The sequence below is a fragment of the Talpa europaea genome (genome assembly GCF_964194135.1).
Source record: "Talpa europaea genome assembly, chromosome: 11".
NCBI lineage: Eukaryota > Metazoa > Chordata > Mammalia > Eulipotyphla > Talpidae > Talpa > Talpa europaea.
The window spans coordinates 79933046-79956275 of NC_140078.1; positions in this window are offsets into that span (position 1 = coordinate 79933046).

Here is a 23230-nt window from a genome sequence, read left to right on the forward strand (position 1 = left end):
AATTAGCAGATATTAAAAAGGGACACAGGTACACACATTTTAGGATCATATATTTGAAATTATGATTCTAGAATACTACTTGACAGTTTTTTTATTACATTGCTTTTCTTTTTTCTTTTTTTTTATAAATCTTTTTTTTTAATAGAGGCATGTTATTTATTTATTTGTTTGTTTGTTTGTTTGTTTGTTTGTTTGTTTTGTTTATACATGCACTGGGTACAGTCAGAAGCACGGGAGGGTGAGAGAATTCATCAGAGCAAGAGCAGGGAGCAGAGCAGGCAGAAGGACCGAAGTACACTGCTGAGGGGAGCAGCGGGCGGCAGGAGAGGTCTACGCGCCATGTGGGACCCTCCTCTGGTGACCGGGGAGCAGCCGGGTATCGAACCGGCGCCGCAGAGGCCGCGGGCAGCTTCGCAACCCAGCGCTCAACCGCTGCGCCACCGGGGAGGCCCTACATTGTTTTTCTTTTAATTTATTATTTTTTTAACATTTTACTCTTTATTCTCAGAAAAACATAAATCATAAGGGTGAAGTTTGATGAATTGTTGAAAAATTAATGTAACAGCAAACCACCCACAAAGTCAACAGATAGAAAATTACTGGCATCCCATGAGCATCCTTCTTGTCCCTTCCAATCCCTACCAACATCCTCCTGTCCACCCTTATCCCATAATTGAGCTTTGCCTATTTTCAAAGTTTACAGTAGTAGAAATAGGTCATTTATGTTATTTTTATGCAGATTCATTTGACTGATATTATATTAGAGATATCCTTCTACCATGTTGAGTCTAATTTTGGTTCATTTATTTTCATTGTTGCGTAATAGTCCATGTAGTGAGTACACTACAGTGTATTCACATCCATTTTACACTGTTTCACTGCTATATTCTTTCACTTATATTATGATGAATGAACACACACATATCCATAAACATAAAAGTTCTTAAGAATATATGTTAATGTGGAGACATTGACTCATAGGTCATAAATTTATTCAAATTTAACAACTAATGTCCCAACATTTAATAAATCAGTAATACATATTTTAATCAATGGTGAACATATAGTACTATATATTTGTTAATATATAGTATATATTAATATATAATATGAGTATTTTATATAATACTCATGGAATGAGTATTTTGTTTGATTTCTAAGATTTTCTTAGAAAATCTTAGATTTCTAAGATTTTCTTAGAAATCAATACCATACATGCTTTTGGGGTATGAGTTCATATCTCTTCAAAAATATGTTACTACATCATGCCTGCCACCAGAGCACCAATATTATCATATGAGTGTGAGCCCTACTGATTATTATGGACTTTAGTTAATGTATCAATATTGGTTCACAACACAGTTATGTGTAAATTTATAAATAAGTACAAGATGCAAATAATAGGTTAAACTAAAGAGACAGGGAGTATATGGGTACTCATTTTACTTTCTGCACAATTTTTCTGTACACCTAAAACTGCTCTAAAAGTATGAATTTAAATTAATATGTGTATATGAACATATGTAGATAATTACAGATAATACATTAAATAGACAAACATTAGATTGGTAAAATTTCATCTTGAAACAAGATGAAAACAATATCTATAGCATAGAAAGTATTCTATCAAATTGGTGCTAAAATCACAAAATATGAATAAAGTGAGAAGATATTAATATACAATTCTTTAACATCCTATAGTCAGTAAATATACAAAAATTCTCAATCTCACTAGTAGAAAAGAAGTGAAAATTAGTAATCATTAAATGTCACTTAAGCACATCTGATCCACAAAAATTAAGAGTGATAGCATTGATTATTGAAAGTGATAGGGGAAATGCATTCTTTTATTTCTGTTGAGGAAAACAAACTGGGCAAGTTGTATAGCTTTATCTGTTAAAATTAAAAATGTGCCTACCTTTAAAATCTAGGAATTTCTTCATGAAATTTTCTCTCTTAAAAATAAAGGTGTACAAGAGAAAGAATATACCTGAATATGCTTATTAAATGCAGAGGGATACAAACTAGATTTTGGTTTCTTTTCTAGGAAGACATTGCACTCTAGATTTGTATTATTAATAAGATCCTAACTAAATGATAAGTAAGTCCACATACATGTTGGCATAGCAGCATGGAAAACATTTATGGGCATAACACCAACTTGTTACCATTAACTATGGGAAAAGGAGACATTATGGGTAGAGGGGAAGATTAGTCACTCCCACAAAATAATACATTCATTAAAATAAGGTACCATATTCATAATAATATTTAACCCCTTAATTTTATAAAGAGATACATAAAAAGATAGTCATGAAAATATTAATGGTAGTTACATCAAGAAAATGGAATTTCTGGAGATTATTTCCTGTTTATTATTTCACGCACTATGAATTTTTTACATTTGTAAGTACAAATATAATTTATAAAATTAGAGAAAACCAAATTAAAAAAGTTAAAATTAAAATTAGAGAAAACCAACTAGTGAAGAAATATACAATTACCTAAGTAGTTATTCAGACTTGAAAGAAAAAAATAATAAAAAAGAAAGAAAAAAAAAGAATATATTAGTAACAAAAATGAAAGTACTGCAGCTGAATATTTTTATTCAGTTATATTTCTATTCTCCTGTACAATATTTCTCTGTGTGGTATTATTTCATTGTAAAAGCTAGTCTTAATCACCATTCTCAAGTGTACAGATTACTGAACAAATGATAGAAGTGCTAAAGCTGGTGAACGGAGAGTTACAGTTGTAAATTAAATATTACCAGAATTTTGTGTGGAATGAAGGATCACAGCTTAAACACAGGATAAGTAAGTCATAGATGTGTACTTTCCTGTAAGCAAGTAATAAGTAGTATGTTGTCATGCTGCATTCTGATTAGTAGATAAAATAAGCCATCAAGAAGTGGTTAGTTAATTATACAATCATCTCCTGGAGGAGGTCTGGCTGGAGTCCAGAGCAATTGAAGAATTCAGGTTGGAAATACTGATTAAATTACAGTTGAATCCTGGCATCAGAGGGACAGAGCTCCCAAAGACTCATTGGCAGTGAGAAAGGCCTATAGGGGCTATTAGAGGAAAAACAGAGGTGAGAGGAGGGAAGAGGAGAAGAAACTTGCCATTCAGGCTGCTGCTGTCGGCATGAAACAGCTATGGTGATTGGTCCCAGAGAGCTAGAATGACTCAATTCTCCTGCCTCTTCTGGAACATTTCAAATCACCCTCCTCACTCAAAATAACTTTTTAGAGGTGCTAGCAGTATCTCTCACACCTCTGAGCTCTGATATCAAACTATGATCCCCTTCATGGGCTTGTTTTACCATCAGAGACCAGGCGAGGCCTCCCTTGAGTTAAGAGTGTCAATTCCATTGGGTCCCTTCTCTGAAACTCTAGGTAGCTCCCCTGTTCTACTCCTCACCCCAGCAAAATTATTCCTCAGAGTTATTTCAGCATCTTTTTTCTCTCTCTCGGAAAGCCCATCAAACTAGGTAGCCCATTCTGACATCAAATACCCTCTCTCTAGAACACTTTAAATGATACTATTTATAATATGCGCCCCATCACACACACACACACATAATATATATATAGTTTACACATCATATATATATATATATAATATACACATCATCTAGCTATACATACACAGATATAATTTCTAAAAATAACATGCATATGAGAGAGCATACTATTATTTTGGAACATGGAAGATGAGCATTTCTCCCAGCCTGTCAACTCACTACCATATAATTAAGGAAAAAATGAAGCTCTAAGTTACAGTTAACATTTTCGCGTATATGAGTCAACATCCTCCAACCTTGACACCCCACCTCCAACTCTCTCAGATTTATTGAGTTAACATCTTGTTTCTAAGGCTGTGTGATTTCAGTCTTCTCAGAAAATCCTAATGAGGACTTCAGTTCAGAATTCTTGGAATAAATGCCCCCTAACTACCCTTGTAGATCTGCAGCTTTGTGAGTTCAATAAGCCCCTACATTCTCTCTGTCTCAAAATAACACCAGTGTTTTATGTGTGGGGGGGGAGTGTAATTGTTTTACAGGAGAGTATACAGCATCTTAGAATTCCTTGGGGGTGGCAGTACAAGTACAATTTGTTTTTAAGCTGCTTTCACATGTTTCTTTGTAGTCATGCAACTGTCACTTGTTTCATGTGCTTTACATATTTCAATTAATGCAATTTTATTGCATATGGCCCCAAAGCTTCTTATAAAAGGGTGACATTTTACAATTTGAACAAGTAAAACATAAATTTCCACCATATTCTGGTAACCACACATTCATTCACTCACTCTCAGTGTAACCATCCCCACATACAAATACTTTATTAGATAACAGATTTCAAATGTGTGGAGCTTCTAAGCTTACCAAGGTGAGCTCATGAAGAGTCCTGTTTTGTTCCAAGTTATTGCAAAGTGAAAAGAAGGGGAAGGAAAGGCAGAGGGGCTATTTGGGTAGATGGATTTGGGAAGCTCAAAATGTTCCCTGAGATGACAATTTATCCAAAGCAGATGTTCAAATATTTATTTTCTACTTCCCCTCTCCCTCTCTTTTTTCAGTTATAAAAGTATTCTCAGGAGCATTTAAGGACACTCAGGAAACTACAGGGCCTCCAGTGAGAAGAGCTTACATCTACCCACGTAGCAATGCATTTCTGACTATAGATTTGAAGAGAATCCTGATCAGAAGGATTTTACAATTCAATTTTACAGATTATGAGTGTAAATATGATGTATTATAATTCTAAGATAGCTTCCTTTTATTCCCTTAGTTCATTTTCCCATGAATCAGTACCTCATCATGTATCTGGCCAGGACACAATTTCTCCTAAGCAAAATAGGTGACCCGTTGCATTGCTTGAGATTCTGTTGTCTGGGAACATCTCCCCTTAACACTATCCTCCAGGGATGACCCAGAGAGGGTTACGTGTGCACACTTTCAAGTGGTTCTTGTATATTATGCAAGGCCATTTTTAAACTAAGCCCAAGTCTCTTCCTTTGTCAACAAAACACAGGAAACTCCCTCTAAGATCCTGAGTGGAGCCTGGTGGAGAGATGGCTGAGCAGGATCCCTGGCCTTAGGGCCACTTCCTCATGTAACATCTTGTGTCTTCAGAGACTGCCTGGGCCAATCACACACATGTTATAATACTTCCATTGGATTATGAAGTACTGCTATGCACACCCACATTTATTACTGAGTGGGCTACCTGACACCAAGTCCATGATGGTCAGCTCCTCCTTCCTATTTGCTGGTTGTGTTCAAGCCCTATGAGGCCTAATAGCTGACCAAAACTGTTTCTCTAAAGGAAAAATGATACTGAGTATCTCAGGATCTTGACCAAAAATCCTAAGGGCCTGCCATGTGATCCTTGTAGAGAGCTGCCAATATTTCTAAACAGTATCCCTACCAGCCATTGGCATTTCTAACATTAGATCTGCTGAATCGTTTGGTACAAGTGGCAGAGCAGCTTACACAGCAATTTGGAACAGTTACAGATGATTATCTTGTTCTAGGAACCACTCAAAACTATATAGGTTTTTCAGGTCACTTAACAAGTAGGCCTGAATAACACATCCAAATGAGAACTGCGTTGCTTCCAAAATACAAAGCGGTCCACTAGGGATTGTACCTCTTTTTTATCTTGTAGGGCCTTCAAAATAGGCCAGGTTCAACAACTTAACTTTGACAGGATATGGCCTAGTGCCCCACACTACTGAACCCAAAAAATTTCCATGAAGCAGAAAGCTCCTGAATCTCAGTCATATTTATCTCCCACCCTCTAACACATAAACATCTTGTCAATATGTCTAGAATAGTTGCTACTTCATGTTCCCTAGGTCCAGTTACCATAATGTCATCAACATAATGGACCACTGTGACATCTTCTGGAAGAGAAAAGCAATTAAAGATCACTGCAAACTGAATTATGACATAGGGCTGGGGAGTAAATATATCCCTGAGAATAGATAATGAAGGTGTATGTTTTAGCTTTGCCAGCAGAAGGAAAACTTCTAGTGAACTTTTGGATAGGGATGGAGAAGAAGGCATTTGCCAGAAGAATAGCTACATATCAGATACCAGGTGATGTGTTAATTTGCTCCAGCAGTGAAACCATATCTGACACAGCAGCTGCAATTTGTTAACCACATGATTAAGTTTACAATAATCTACTGTCATTCTCCAAGATGTCACTGCCTGCTGCATAGGCAGCATAGGTGCGTGTAATGGGATAGAGAGGGGATCACCATTCTTGTATTTCTCAAGTCCTTGATGGTAGAGCTAACCTCTAATCTCTTCAAGTAGAGAGGAGCTACCACAGTGCTCTTCAAGGATGCCAAGTTACCCCTCACAAAATTATTTTGCACAGGACCAGTGAAATGTATTCCAGACCCTCCCAGTGTGGTTGGGTATACCCTGGATGACAAGTACTCTCTAACCATAGCCTCTCTATTCCTCAATTTCCTAGTTTCTGCCATAGGAGTTGCTGATCCCATCAAGCGCTTTCTCTTAAGGTGATTCTATCAGTCTGTGCCAAAGCTCAACCTGATGCCTGGCATAGAGCATATGCAGATTGTGCATTATTTAACAAATACTTGCCTGTCACATAATATCTCAACCTTCATCAAGTGTCACAAGTCATAAAATATGATGGAAACCTTCCCTAATTTGTTTTATATATCTATAATTATGGAATGTCAAGTTATTACAGTGGTAGCACAAAAACTAAATGCATCAGCAAGACACACACATAAACAGAATTAAAAAATCTATTACACCTAAAATCAACAAGCATCTAAGTGTATTAAAGGATTACTATACCAGGCAAGTTTTACTCTAGGAATGCAAAGGTAGTTTAATTTCAGCCAAATATTAAGCTTTTTTAATACTTTAAGAAACTCAGAGATTAAAGGATGTGATGATCTCAGTAAGATACCAAACAGTAAAGCTTCAGCATCTGCATCCAGCATTTATTATATTAACTAACTACAGAAGAAAATATTATATCTTACTTAATGTCATGAAAATTTTCTACCACAAATCTAATAAAATAAAATTTTGATAAAATATTTTTATATCTCACCAAAATCAAATAAGGAAGTATCCAGGAAAAACTAAGATAAATTATCTTATTTTTTTAAATATTCAATGGAGTATATCATAAATAGAAAATAACAAGACAAATAAATACCATATGACCATTGGATGTGAAGAAACAAACACCACTTGCTTCAATTAATGACTTTTTCTACATAGAATAACAAAAGTTCAAGGTGGTAGGTTGAAACCAAAGACCAACATGACCAAATCTAAAGTTTTCCTGGGAAGGGAAAACTATATTTGAAATTTCAACTGGAAAATAGTCACTCACAATAAACTAAAATTTTGACCAAACCAGTAAAGTCAAATCCAAATGTGAAGGTCTATCACAGAAACTAGAGCATTTCATTGAAGGATATGAGCAAAGACCAAATGAGGGGGAAGTCATACCTTATTTTTGAGTGTAAACAGTCACCATGAATTACTCAAAGTCATACCAGATAGACAGCAAGAGCCTGGTTTATTTTACCTAGCAGATGATGCAAAAAAGACTTTTGTTATGACAAAATAGTGAGAGATGGGGTAGAATTTGCAGATTTTAAAATATGCTGTATGTTAACTAAAAATAGTATATTAGTGAATTATTAATTCTAGTAAAATATACTACAAATGTAGAATAATTAAAATAGTCCAAAATTAGGAATACAGAAACTTCCCTGATGATGACAGTCTAGTATACCTAAAAATCAGATCAGTGGAATGAAACAGAGTTCAGAATTCAATTCCTTAGTTTATAGGAATTCAATTGTTCATGTAAGTAGAATTTCAGATTATTGCTGAAAATATGGGGAAATCAATACACACTGACACAAAGTTAGGCTATTCTTTCACATGGGGAGGGCTGCGGGGGCAGGAGAGAGGAGAGAGAGAGAGAGAAAGAGAGAGAGAGAGAGAGAGAGAGAAACTGGTGTAAAGAAAAGTAACAGTTTAGGAAAACTGCATGACAGTATTAAAATATTTTATGGAATAATATACATTTGATTTGGTTATAAAAAGTATTTTAAGATGCAAATCTAACAGTAAAACAGTGACAATTTATTTCACACATATCATATAAATTGTAGAAATTACCATAAAAGTTTGACATGTGGCAGATGTGGACACTTGTTTGTAACATGGATAGAAAATACAGATCCATATTTATAACCACCAACAAAATCTGCTGGAAATAAAAATAAAGGGGCATAAAAATATATAATTGATCATTAACATTTAAAGGTCATTAAACCATTTCTGACCCCTACATGTCACTGTCAAAAAGGCTTTCCTTCCAGTTTTATTTTTGTTATTTATTCTAATCAAAAATGTTGGATAATTAGGCCTTACTGGTGGCACAAGGGGTTAAGATGCAGCCTCTGAGGCTATCCACAGCCACTGAAGCACAAGTTCGATCCCCAGCCAGAGAAGAGACCCACATGGAGCAGCAGATCTCTCCTGACTCACCTCCTACTCCCCCTCAGCAGTGCATTTCAGTTAGTCTGGCTGTTCTGCTCCCCACTCTGTCACTGATGATCCTCTCACCCCCCACACCTCTGGCCTGTACCCCAGTTCTTGTATGTATAAATTAATCTTTAAAAATAAAATAAAATAAAATGTTGGAGAATTATTGGAGCACTGGTGGTAGGCATATTGTGAAAGTATATATTTGTAACAGTTTAAACCTATTCACCCCAAAGATACAATGATGCAAACCAACTTTACCTCAATTTGAAAAAAAAAAAAATTAAGGCATTCTACTCTTCTCTATGACCATTACATTGATAGTAATCAATTATGTATTAACACAAATTTATCTCCATAACTTCAAGGTAGATGGATGAAAGGCAGGCACGTAGGTAGGGAGGTAGGTGGATAGATAGATAGACTATCTACATCTTCACTGCCTTTGCAAAAGATCTATGCTGAACTTAAAGTTATGAAATTAGCAATAAATGTTGATGCTATTTAATAATAGGAATAGTTTAACAGACCTACATGAAGCTGAGAAACTTCACCTGCAAATTTTCCTTTTCCAGTAGAAGCAACTCCACTGAACTACTGGAGGAAACCAGTCTCCTATTTCATGAAGATATTTCAGTGACCTTACCTGGCCCAAGTTATTTACAGGTGGATGGTGGCTCACCTATGAGCCCCAATGTACCAGTCTTCATTGCCCTCTGGCCCACAGGGAGACTTCCATCCCCATATGAACCAAGAGGATAATCATATTTCACTTTGGGAGGAATCTGGGGAACATTTTGGAAAATGAGATTCTAAGATTTTAGACAAAAGTGATAAAAATACAGACACTCATAACCCAGGTGTGTTTCTAAAAGTTTTTTTTTGTTGTTCATATATTGAAACTTGAGTTCACTGGTGTATAAATTCAGCAGAATTTCAATTCCAGATATTTACTGGTATACAATAGAGAGATGAATTTGAAGTTTCGGGGATATAAAAATGTTTGAATACACTACCCTACAGGGTAGTTCAGAGGAAACTCTCTGCATTAAATTATTTAAAAAAAATGCTTTGATGAAAGGAACCTCAGCATCCTTGTTGATGAAAGGAAAATCAGAAATCCTTCTTAACCTCGAATTTAGTTCATTGCTTGTTTCCTAGTCTCTTCAGTATAGAGATAAGAGGAATTTCAGTTCCCAATTCACCATTCTGAATCTGTGATTCTTATTTTAGTGAGAATGATAAGACCATGGGGTTGCCAGTGCCACATGATGGAGCTAATTATTCCTTACCATGCTAGTATAGTTCCTGCAATAATACACAGGGACACAGAAGCAATCAAAGTGTTTTGACTTTCAGGGATATGTGGCAGTGACTAATTTTTCCTAGGTCCTAGAGGAATAAAGTAAATGGACAGGCTACTAAAGTGTTACTTGATTTATATAATCATATAAATTCTAGATCAATGGAGACAAACCTGACTTGAGTTCTCATAGTTACTGAATCAAATTGGAAAATCAGTGCCTGTGAGTTCTAGAGAATTATCTGAATGTCCCTCTCAGAATGGAAATCGAATACAAATATAGTTGTATTCTGTTAAAATGCTTACAGATTACACTCCTGCGACGCAGACTGCCCAATAACCAGGTGGACAAGACGACTTACAGTTGGGACTGTCTCTAGGTCTCTTTTTTCAGCCATCTCAGGTTTTGCTTAGTGGACTCACAAAGTATTCATTTTGTCAGCCATGAAGCTTCCATGTAGACCCCAAAACATGAAACCCCCCTTACCATAGTTGATCTGACAGCTATACCTGCTGAGTATGCAAATTGTCAATAAAAGAGGTTCAAATCCAAGCCCTAAATTGGCATCATTCCCAGAATTGATGGGTGAAAGGGAGACCAGCCACCCAGTGACAGGTTGATTACATTGGACCTTTTCCATCTTGGGTAGGATAGCAATCTGTCCTAGAAATAGATACACATTCTGATTCTGAATTAAAATCTGTCTTCCTTGTCTTCTGCCCCATCTTAGACTTCCATGATATTATCCATCATTTTCCACTGGTGGAAAACCTCACTTTATAATAAAAGTGAAGAATGGGTTTAACACCCATAGCATTCTCTCACTACCATGTGTCCCATCATCTAAAGGAAGTTAGTTTGCTACAGTGGAGAACAGTGTACTGAAGAAAATGTTGTGTTGCTAACTGGGAGATACTGCAATATAAATTGATGTAGTACTAAAAGAATGTGGGGTAAACTTTAAACCAGTAATCACTATAGAATGGCATTTCAGTGTAACCAGAATACGCAAATCCAAGAATGAAGGTGATATAAGAGGGCTCCATTCACCTCACAAATAATTTACAAAATTTTTGGCACAGTAAACAAAGCATCTGAAAAACATGGGGGAATGAAACAGGAAACTTGTTTGGTATTACCTGATTATATGATTATAATAGCAGGTGGGGTGAGCAGCTAGGCCAGAATCTACCATTATAGTCATTGGCTTATGTCCCAAAGATGATAAAGAATCATGCCGAAAAGTGATATGATCGGATATGCATTTTAAAAAGATTTCTGGGAAGCAAGCACCTGGAAGTTTAATAAATATTCATTGAATGAGTAAATAAATGATTGGGACAATAAGAATGAAAACAAAGAGTAAAGCTAGGAGGTTATTAAAATTATTCAAGGAAGAGATGATGAGAATTAGAAAAGTGTTCTCCAAAACATATATTTATGCATCATGAAATCTGTATACAATCTTTCATGGCTTTCATTCAGCAATGAAGACGGGTAATGATAGATATATCTGTCAATTCCAGATTCTTCCATGCTATCTTTTTAAGAGTACATATATAAGAAGATAATATACCACTTAAAACAGAAACAAAAGCAAAGGCAAATAACAAAAGGAAATATTCTGTCTATTCTAACATTAAAAACAGTGAGATACAATTTACTTTTCTGTCTAAATATTTGATAGGATTTATTGCAAGTATTTCTGCATCTAGATTAGTCTGATACCATACAGAACTAGTGGCATTTAATCATATAATTGTATGTAATCTTGGGTACATATTATTGAATTATAGGTTCCAGACTGATGTTTCAAAGAATCAGAAGGTTATAGAATTACTCATATATGGCAATGTAAAGTACAGCTATGCTGTTACTTTTCACCTGTGTGAATATAATGAATGTAAAGTCTAAAGGAAAGTCATTTGATTACAACTTGTATTTGGTGGAGATATGAGATGCTCATCATAATTAAGATGAGTAGCAGCAATATTTATTTTCTATAATCACTACTGCTTATTATTATTAAACAGCATGCTGACAACCATGCAATATGTACTCTCTCACAAATCAGAATTTCCAAGGCAAATTATTTAATTTTGCTGTGCTTCACTTCCTTAAACTGTAAAAGGAGGATAATAAAGTTGCAGGATAGTTAAGAGACTTAGAGAGCATTTGTTTTCAGTGCTAAACGAAGACCCTTTTGCTAAACTCCTATTTTCCAAGCATTAAATATTGCAGAAATATTTGTAAAGTGAGATTCAATTTATTATAAAAAGGTGTATATATACACATATACATACGTGTATGTATACATAACACACAAATATGTGTATATGGATATATGTTCAATGGAATATTACTCAACTGTTAAAAAGATGAAATCATGCCTTTTGCCACAATACAAATGGAACTTGAGGGGATTATGCTAAATGAAATAAATCATAAAGCAAAAGATAATTACTAGATGGTTCCATTCATTTGTGAGATATAAATAACCCCAAAAAACATATTGACAAATACAACAAAAATGATTCTAGACTGTGAAAAATATGGTGGTTATGGTGGGGGAGTGTGGTCTGCAGTGGGTGGTGGGGGGAGGGAGAGGAAGGAGTAGAGGGGGACAGTGTGATAGGGTAGTGGCCTTGGAGCTCTGGTGCTGGGGGAGTGAAGCATGTGCACGTCAAGATGTGTACTCCTGAAATTACATAATTTTGTAAATGAATGGTAATACAATAAAACTGGAATTCAAAAAGAGAGCATCCTGTGCTAGGCAGTCTCTAAGAAGGGGCCTCTTATTATACAAACAATTGTGACTTGTAATGAACCCTCCCCTAACTGCAGGCTGCCCTGTTTACCTGCTTCTATCCAATAGCATATGGCAAAGGTGGTAATTTGATATATAGCAATAGATAACTAATACATATGCATATAAAATTTACATAACACAATAACACTAAAGGTGTTCATCAGTAAAATGGGAACTACATTATATCTACACAATGGAATACAATACAGCAATCAAATGAAATAAAAATGCTGGCATTTAAGCAACAACATGAATAAGAAAAGCACAATACTGAACAGAATAAGACACGGATATGTGTGGGAGGTGCCATCTACATAATTTCAAAAACATATAAATTTATCTATTTGGAGACTGTGTTCATGATAAATTGAAAAAAGACAAAATGATAATTATGTGTTTACTTAATACTATGCGAGAGAGCTCCTACTAAGCCCAGCAAGGATTCACCATTTTCTCCAGAGGAATAAAAACCTTTTGTTTTACTATTTACTCAAATCAGGCACAACTGATTTGTATTCAGATGTTTTATAAAACCTATAAATATAGATGCTGGTTTAAAAAAAAAGATAATCCCTAAAGTGAAACCAATATATATTAGTTATATATGACATTATTCCACTTTACATAAGTCAACAATCTTAACTCAAAAGTGAGTTAATCTCTCACTTCAAAAGTGAGAAGATTTAAAGCTAAATTTTGTTTAAATTATCCTGTATGTTGGAGGTAATACCCTGAAAGCCCCTCTAGGAAAATGAGGTAGGACTTGGTTTATGATGAGTCCCATCCTTGCACATGTAAAGAATGTCACATCCTGACCTTTGGCGAATTTTGGGAAATTCATTTATGGGTACTTCAGGGGAATCTTGGTGTCAGTGATGTGGACAGTTTTTGCTGGTATTGTTCAGCAGAATATTTCCAGCATGATAAAAATGCTTTGAAAATATTTTGAAAATACTTTGAATAGTATTTGAAAATACTTTGAAAATATTTTGAAAATACTTTGAATAGTATTTGAAAATACTTTGAAAATAGTTTGAAAATACTTTTAGAGAGAATCAAATGCTCTTAAATATTATATTATGCTAGGGAATTTTAAGTTTTTTAATTAATATTTCCTACTATATTGGGAAGATGAATCAGGATAGCTAGGAGAAACAGGATCTGTGTAGAAGTCTGGGTCCAGAGATCACCTGGACTAGTTTATGCTGAATTGTGTTCACTATGACATTTTACTTTTGAATATTATTTTCTATAGAACATGGAAATTCATCTCTAAAAATTCACTTAGACAAATAATATCAATGGTTTTAAAGATACTTTTGTTAATTTTGCATATGCTGCAAATTAATTTTATATCTGATTTTCATCATAGAGACTGTAAAATCAATTAACTAAATTTGCCATTGATCATGCTAGTTAAGCATCTTTTGGAGAACTGTTTTTCAATTTTATTATTTTTTATTAAGGTAATGGTTTACAACAGTGTGTATGATTTAGGGGTGGTATCAGTTCATGCCATCATATTGTCAGATGTAGGTAACCACAATAATCCTACCACCAAAGTACCCCCAGTTGTTCACCATAGTCCACTGGAACCCCTCCCTGCCTTTTTTTTTTTTTATATTTTTATTTATTTATACAAGCACTGGGCACAGTCAGAAGCGCGGGAGGGTGAGAGAATTCACCAGAGCCAGAGCGGGGAGCAGAGCAGGCAGAAGGACCGAAGTACACTGCTGAGGGGAGCAGCGGGCGGCAGGAGAGGTCTGGGCGGCAGGAGAGGTCTGCGCGCCATGTGGGACCCTCCTCCGGTGGGAGGTCTGCGCGCCATGTGGGACCCTCCTCCGGCGGCTGGGGAGCAGCCGGGGATCGAACCGGCACTGCAGAGGCCGCGGGCAGCTTCGCAACCCAGCGCTCAACCGCTGCGCCACCGGGGAGGCCCCCTCCCTGCCTTTTGAAGCTGCAATTCTGCACTTATATTTCTAGGGTTTGTTTAGGTTGAGTTTTGTCTGTTCCTTTGTTTTGCGTCTGTATATTTCAGATGAGTTAGATTATCCAGTTTTGTCTTTCTTTCACTTACAAGTTCATGTACTTTTTATCAACTAACTTATTTAATGAAATGTCCATATATTTTGTTCATTTTCTTTTTTTAAAAAAGATTTATTTATTTATTTATATGAGCACTGGGTACAGTCAGAAGCGCAGGAGGGTGAGAGAATTCACCAGAGCCAGAGCCGGGAGCAGAACAGGCAGAAGGACCGAAGTACACTGCTGAGGGGAGCAGCGGGCAGCAGGAGAGGTCTTCGCACCATGTGGGACCCTTGCTGGCGGCCAGGGATCGAACCGGTGCTGCAGAGGCTGCGGGCAGCTTTGCAGCCCAGAGGTCAACCACTGCGCCACCAGGAGAGGCCCTATTTTGTTCATTTTCTAATAGTATTTTTTCTAACTTCTGAGAATATTTTATATATTTTAGATTTGAATTATTTGTCAGAGGTGGTTTGTAAATATTTTTCTTTAGTTTATATTTTATCTTTAACATCTTAAAGGGTCTTTGCAGAAAAAAATATTTCATTGTGGTGAATTAATTTTTTTTTCTTTTGTGGTTCATACTTTGGGTAGCATGTCTAAGAAAGCTTCATCAAGTCCTACATTTTGAAGATTTTCCTCCTATGTATTCCTCTAAGAGTTTTGATAGTTTCATATTTTATCTTTTTTTTTAAATTTTTTAAGATTTATTTTTTTTTAATTTGGTGATCTTTTATTGTGAGTTTATTGTTTGTTTTTGTTTTTATTTATTTTTTTAAATTTTTATAAATTTTATTTTTATATTCCCCATACAATTGCAACCCCCTTATTTTGACCCCAATCCCTCCCCTCCCCGCCCCCCACCCCTCAGAAAGTGTCTCTGGTTCATAGTTTTTGTTGATTTTGATTTTCACTTTCTTATAGTTATTCATTTTCCTGGTCCCTTATTTAAGTTTTCTAGATTCCTGCTATGAGTGAGACCATCCGGTCATATTTTATCTTTAAATCTATAAGTTGAATTAATTTTTCTATCAATTGTCAAGTTTGAAATGAGAATTGTTATTTTTGGCTATAGATATCCAGCACTTTTGCACTATTGTTGAAGAGGCTTTTCTTCCTACATTGTTTTTGTAACTTTGTAAAATCAGTTAGCTATACCACCCAAATAAGTATCAACTGAAAAAGAGATAAACAAAAGGTGAAATATCCCTGATCCAGAACAATATTTGAGTATAAAACACTGAAATAATTATATATGCTACAACATGGAGGAATCCTGAAAACATTATGCCAAATGAAAGGAGTCAATGACAAAATATCACATTCTATTATTGTAAAGTACCCAGAATAGGGGAGGCTACAGAGAAGGAATGTAGATCACTGGTTTCTTAGTAATGAGAATAAAGAAGGAGGGGTAATTGTGGAATGTAAGCAAATGGTGATACATGAAGGGTATGAGGTTTCTTTTGAGGTGATTAAGATGTTGTAAAATAAGTTGTGGTGATAATTTCACATATCTATGATTATACTTTAAGTGCATATGTGTGTATACATATATATATATATATATATACTTGAAATGGCTGTACACATCAAATGGGTGAATTACTGAGTATGTGCACTATACCTCAATGAAGCTGTTAAATCAAAAATCGATTGCCATACTTGTGTGAAGCTAAGTATGGATCCTAAAACAGGAGTTTGGATCCTAAAACAGGAAAGAGACATTAATGAAATATCTGGCAAAATCTCTTCAACTGATCAAGTTATCTATCCCTCTAACCACAGTCTTGACTCACTCCAGGGCTGAGGGCGAAAGCACTTAGTCTTTTCCCATTCACTATGATATTAGTTGTGGTTTTGGACAAATGACTTTTGCTAAATTGAGGAAGTTCTCCAATGGTAGTTTCCTAAGGCTTTGTATTAAGAATTTTCTGCATCAAATGATAATGATTATGTGATGGCCTTTCTTGTTTTGTTTATAATTTGAGGCATTCCACTGACTGACTTCCAAAACTTGAAACATTCTTACATCCTTGAAATAAATCTCACTTGTCCATGATGAATATATATTTTGTATGTATTACTGAATCTTATTTGTTAATATTCTGCTAGTAATTTTTCTATCTGTATTCATGAGGGATATTTGTTTCTGTATTCTTCACTCTTTTTTGTATTATTAAAATTAGTGTGTGAAAAAATTGAGGAAAAAATAGAATATTTTCATACTATAAAGTTATCTCTCTCAAAAAAGGCATTAATCACAGTTGGAAAAAATGTAATTTTACACAGGAAATTGTTGAAGATTTCACCCTAACCAAACAATCAAAGTAAGTATCAACAATACAATCTATTGAGTAATGCATCATTGATATGAAGCACTAAGAAGGCAAAACCTCATAGCTCTAATATTCATGCCCAAAAGTCATAACCTCACCTTAATCTTGAGAAAATATCATATAAGCCAAATGTAAAGAGATTTTACAGAAAGAGTTCATATTACTTTCCAAAGGAGTCAAGATGATAAAAGGCAAAAAAAAATTTTTTTTGAAAATTATCATAGCTTTGGGGAGTCATGATTAGTAACTGTCATGAAGGATCCTGAGTTTGGATCCTAAAACAGGAAAGAGACATTAATGAAATATCTGGCAAAATCTGAATAAAGTCTATATTAAATAATATTTCATCAATGTTAATTTCTTGATTTGGGCAATTTTGCTAAGATTATCTAAAGGGTTAACATTAGGAGAAGCTCAGCAAAATGAAGAGTGTGGAAACTATTACCTTTGTAACTTTTTCCACACCTTTAAGATTATTTGCAAATGATTTCAGATAAAAGGATAAGAGGAATACTGTAGATAACAATAGTTATCTATGTATTTAGATATGAAAATTTTGCATTCATTTTCTGTAGAGTCTTACATGCTTATTTCAAACCATTCACTGGCATAAGATTTTTCAGTGCTAAGTTTCTGCTTAATTAGAAATTATAGGCCCAATTTAAGGCACAGCAAAATTTCATTCAACAGTATGTTTTCTATTTATGAAGCAGATATAGTAGAATTTCATTCTGTGATTACACATTTAAAAATTTGATGGGGCCTCCCCTGGTGGCGCAGGCGGTTGAGTGTTGCACTGTGAAGCTGTCCACAGCCTCTGCAATGATGGTTCAATCCCAGCCAGCCAGTGAGGGTCCCACATGGGGGGCAGACCACGCCTGCCTCACCCACTGCTCCCCTCAACAGTGTATTTTGTCAGTCTGCCTGTTCTGTTCCCCACTCTGGCTCTGGTGAATTCTCTCACCCTATATATCTGGCCTGTACCCTGGTTCTTGGATAAAACAAATAAATCTTTTAAAAAAATAAAATAAAAATTTGATGAAAATTGTATTTATAGTCATAACAGTAAAAAAATTTCCTGGTGTTCTAACTACAAAACAGATTAGATAGAGAATGAACTAATTCTTTGGAAGCAACAATACGGTAGATATAGGTAAAAGGAAACTTATGCTCATGTATTTTTGAACAATATATAATATGTATATACATCTACATAAAAATAGATGAATAGATGGTGGACTGATCAGTCAATGGAGAGATAAATATATATATATATAGCAGGCTCATAGAAACAAAGAATAATAAGGCCAATGGAAAAAATTCAGCACAAATAATGACCTTGAGTGAAGTGGTTTTCATGAATTGCATTATTCTTGCAGCTTTTTAATACATTTTGGCTTATATCAACATTTAAAATATTTTTAAAATGATAATCAATGATATGATAAATATATGATTTCTTTACCCAAACCCTTTTTTACTCAAGATCTTCTTTACATTAAAAGAATGATGATTATTCCTTTCCATCTGCAAAGGTATTGGGATTCCAACACAATTTTGTCCCCACCATGAAATGTTTCCTCTATTACCATTATCTCATAGATATTTGCTTCCCAAAATTTATAAAAAATCAAAAGGCCATTGCAGAACCTAATCTTGAACAGTGAGTGCCAGATTCTCCTATACTTAATTAAGATGACTGTGACAGATGCATTTTATTGTCAAATTGGGTATGCCATGAAAGCCAATTTTCAATTAAGTACCACTCTAGATTTTGCTGTCAAGGTGATTTTAAGATGTGACTCACATTTAAACCAGTAGACTTTGGGTAAGATGGCCATTTTAGCAATATTAATTCTTCTTATCTATGAACAGGGATAATCTTTCCATTTGGACACTTGGATGATTTATTTAGAAAATACATTTGGGTGAAAGACACATGAGGAGGCTCTTTCTGATCTTCACAGAAAAAGTGGCTGCCATTATTGTGACTTCCTGTTGGATTATGTGGTATATTTTGAATTTTGAGTCTCTCCTGTCTCAGCAATGTGGGACCTACCTCACCCTTTTTTGTGGTTTCCTGCCAGAAGTTAGCTTAGACTTGTGACAAGTTTTTAGGCCTCAGAGGCCCTGCTTCTGGTCAAACCTGTTTGGCAGGTCAACTGCCCACAAGGGGATGGGTCATTTTTTGAGTTTTACTGGGAAACTATTATTTGAAATCATTTATCTCTCTCTCCCTCCCTCCTTCTCTCGCTCTCTCTCTCTCCCCCCAAACACACCAATTCTATTTAAAATCTTTCACACCAACAGTCTGCTTTGTTTGCCTTTGTGCTTGTGAATAGCTGAATCCCTTTTATAGCTTGTGACCATTAACAATTTGGGGTCCCTGGGTACTCCTCTGACAAGAATTAACATTTTTTTTACCTTATTTTGTCTCTTTTTGTCTCTTGCCATGCTTTAATTTGTTACTTTTATGTCTTAAATTCACCAATAAAGAGTAAGTCTGTGGCAAACTTGTACCCTCCATTTTCAGTGCCAATAAAAGCAGGCCTCCAGGCCCATGTATGTTCTTTTTCCTGCCACTGGTCTATTACCCAGCTGTGCTGTGCTATTTTCAGAAACTGTAAGTAATAAACCTCTATTTTCTCAAAGTTTCCTGAAGGTTATTGCTGAAGGGCATCTTGTAATCATAATAAGAACCCCAAGGATTGGGCCAATGTTAGTATTGGCTTAAAAAGGGAAATTTCTGTGGGAAAGCTACTGGTGCCCAGGTGAGTGCCTTAGGCTTTTCTAGTAAATAACTTCATCAACAGGCTGAGACCCAGACAAAACATAGCTGGTTATAAGTCAAAAGAAGTTCAATGACCCAGAATCAAATCCTGGATATTGTCATCAGACTGATAACCAAGTAGTTACAAAATTCAGCTGATGTCTGGTAAAGTCCATCAATCTGTTCTTCTTAGACTGAAAAGTATACTGGCGTTTTAGAAGACCTCACCAACCCTAATCCCTCTCCTTGAGTTTCCTAGCTTTCTCCATTTTCTCCGCGTCCATTATGTTCGGTTAAACTTGTAGCAAGGAAAGATGTTGCTGAAGTTGATAAAACATGTCATGAAATGATCTTTGGAGAAAAGTTTTTACCCAATTCTTCATAATATAAGAAGACATATGTGGGGCATCAGCTGTATATACTGGGTTTTACCATTGGACGAGAGGCAAAAATTAACCTGAATAAGAACAGAGCCAAACAGAGTCTAGCAGTAAGTACTATGCCAGAAACAATGATGTACTAAATGAGAGGGGTGCCACAAAATATGGGTGTCAAGGAATGGCCTAGTCATTTTTGATTGCCTAAACTCTGGCTGGGAAAAGGCTAATAATGCATGGCAGCAGCCACCTGTTTTAAAGTCCAAGGATATAGTAATTTATCTTACTTTATGTAATCTATAAATGTATAGTTAAATTAAACAATACAAATTTCATTCCAATTATCATGGTTTCTGTCTTACTTTGGTATTGGGTCTACTTGACCACTTGATTGGCGTCTACCAATGTTAACATCTTGGGTTAGACAAAGCTTCAGCATTCCACCCTGTCTTCTTCCCCTCTCTCATGTAAATATCCTTACATGAAAGGGAGACAAATAGTTCTCTCTTTCTTTCTCTCCCTCTCTTCTTTCTTATTAAAATGATTTCATTCCCAACTACCTACAGAGTTCTAAAGCATTTTACTTCTGTCTTCAGTATTATGTAAAATCAATAGTGAAATCACTAAAAATAGCCACCCAACCTTCTAACTGCCTCCTGGGTCCTTTCATCACAAAATGGTTGTTAATGAATCTTATAAAGGGCTTAGTGAACATTAATATTAGAGTACCTGCAATGATGTGTTAATTAAAATTAAGTCCCTTTTTCATTTAAGATGTGATAGGGAAGAAAATTTGACACAGAAAAAACATCCCTGTGAATTTTAATTAAAAAAAATTAAGAGTGGGTACGCTTCATATAATCACAATTGTCCCAGCATCCTGTAGACAAAAACCTTCTCAGATTTGATCAGAAATAGCACATTGCAGCTCAGGGTACCTGCATGTCATAGAGCAGTTTCTCACTTCTTCATAGCAACATACCAGTGTCACTATAATTACGAGTTTAGTATTTAGAATTTGTTGATTTTATATTTGCATGCATGTATGCTAACTAAAATTAATTAGTTTTAATTGCACACACCAATTACAACATCAGACTCATTTTCCAACATATTATTCCTCACTGATTACGTATCTTGTAAGATTGCTTTAATTTTTCATTTCATACTTTAAGTCAAATAATAATATGTATTTCTAATTAAGCTCGCTTACATATCTCACTTCTGATTAAACCATGTTTTAATATTTTATGATGCCAGCTACCTTTCATTCCCCTCTCTGGTATCTCTTGCCTCTCTCTGCTGCTTTTCCTTGTTTCACGTATCACAACATGAGTTTTAAGTGTTTTTTCTTTCCTAACTCTTTTTTATGGTAGAAATAAACTTCTAGGTTTCTCATCACAAAATGGGGTGAATGGGGAGAAAGTAGCTTTGAGATGACGTAGCAAATTTATTAGGCTATGCCATTCGAAAGTGCTGTTTTAATAGATTACCCTTTCTTCCCAGTAGTTTTCAGTAAGGTAATCATTTTTGTATTTAGAAATTCTATGTCTAAATCTTAGGGAAACCCAATATAAATATTTCCAGCCTCAACAAAGTTATGATTATCACATTATACTTTGATCTTTCCTTTTGTAATACAATCACAAGAAAACAAAATGGATTTAACATTCGGTGAATATTTACCACATGCAGAGTTTCACAATTATTATTTTGTTGTGTCCTTATAAACCACCATAACTGCAGAAAACACACACACACATACACACATGCAGCTGAGAGACTGACTGGAGAGCTGGAAAGGTTATAAAGAAGTATGTCAGGGCACACTTTTTCTAAGGAGCAGAGCCAGGTCTCACAAGTAGTTCTAGCTTAAAAGTCCATCCCTTTCTATTATAGTCTTAGACAGCCTTCTGTCTTTCTCAACTAATTAGCTGCCCCTATGTATTTCAAAAAATAAATTTAGATTCAATGGACATTGTCATAAATTCAGGGCTTTGGGATATATTGGTTATGTTCTTTGGATGCCACATTATTAGAGATGAGATATTTAATTTCTTATTTAATTTCTTTGTTCTTCAATTTCCGTATTTTTATCATTCAGTAAAGACAGGAAAGTCAGCTTGAGCCATGGAGGAGAGGAGCAAAAGGGACAGATGGGACATGAAGAAGAGTTAAGGTTAAAATACTATGAGTAAGGTAATCATTTCATGTAATTAGTCATGAGGAAATTATATAAACATTGCTCACATGAGCACAACCAGAGGATAATAATTAAAACAAAGAGATTCAAATGATACTGGGAAAAACAGAGGGGTGCCTGGGATCCCCGCATTGATAAAGGGAAAAACCCATACTTCCCATTCTAGGGTTCATGTCACCCATGTGTATAAAAGTAAAATAATCACACTTGAGTGTGCATAGACAATTTTAACTGGTGAGAGTCTCAAGGGAAAGAGAAAGAGCACAGGATTGGGGGAAAGAAAAGATTTTCAAAATGCAGACTCCCTATCAAACTCAAAATTCCCTCCTGCTCATGGACACCAGTTCAGCCAACTACGCAAGGCCCAAAGCAGAGTGGTCAAGACCCAATAGCAAAGCTGCCAGGAGAATGAATCCAAGGCACCTTCCAGCAGGGATTTTAGGCAGGGTCCAAGAGAGAGAAAGAGAAGTCCAAGTTCACGATGTAGCCTACAAGCTGAATCCACCAGAGGGTAAGATGGTGGCCACCATTGCCCCTGCCGTGAGCAGGAATCGTGTCATACACCCAAGAAGCTGAACCAGAAAAGAAGGGAGTGGGGCTCCACATGTTCGGTGTTTTAAAGTCTAGCATGGTTGCTCTGCTCCATCCCTCATGCCCAGAAGTCTCCCTGTTTAGGAAGTCCTGTTCATGGCATGCTGGGGGTTGTGATGCTTGGCGTGATAGGAGTGGGGAAGATGGTGTTTCTCCTAGTGACCTTGGCAAACTAAAAAAAAAAAAAAAAAAAAAAAAGAATGTGAGTGCTTTGTTTAAAAAGAAAAAGGAACACCTCTCTTAATAGTGAAAC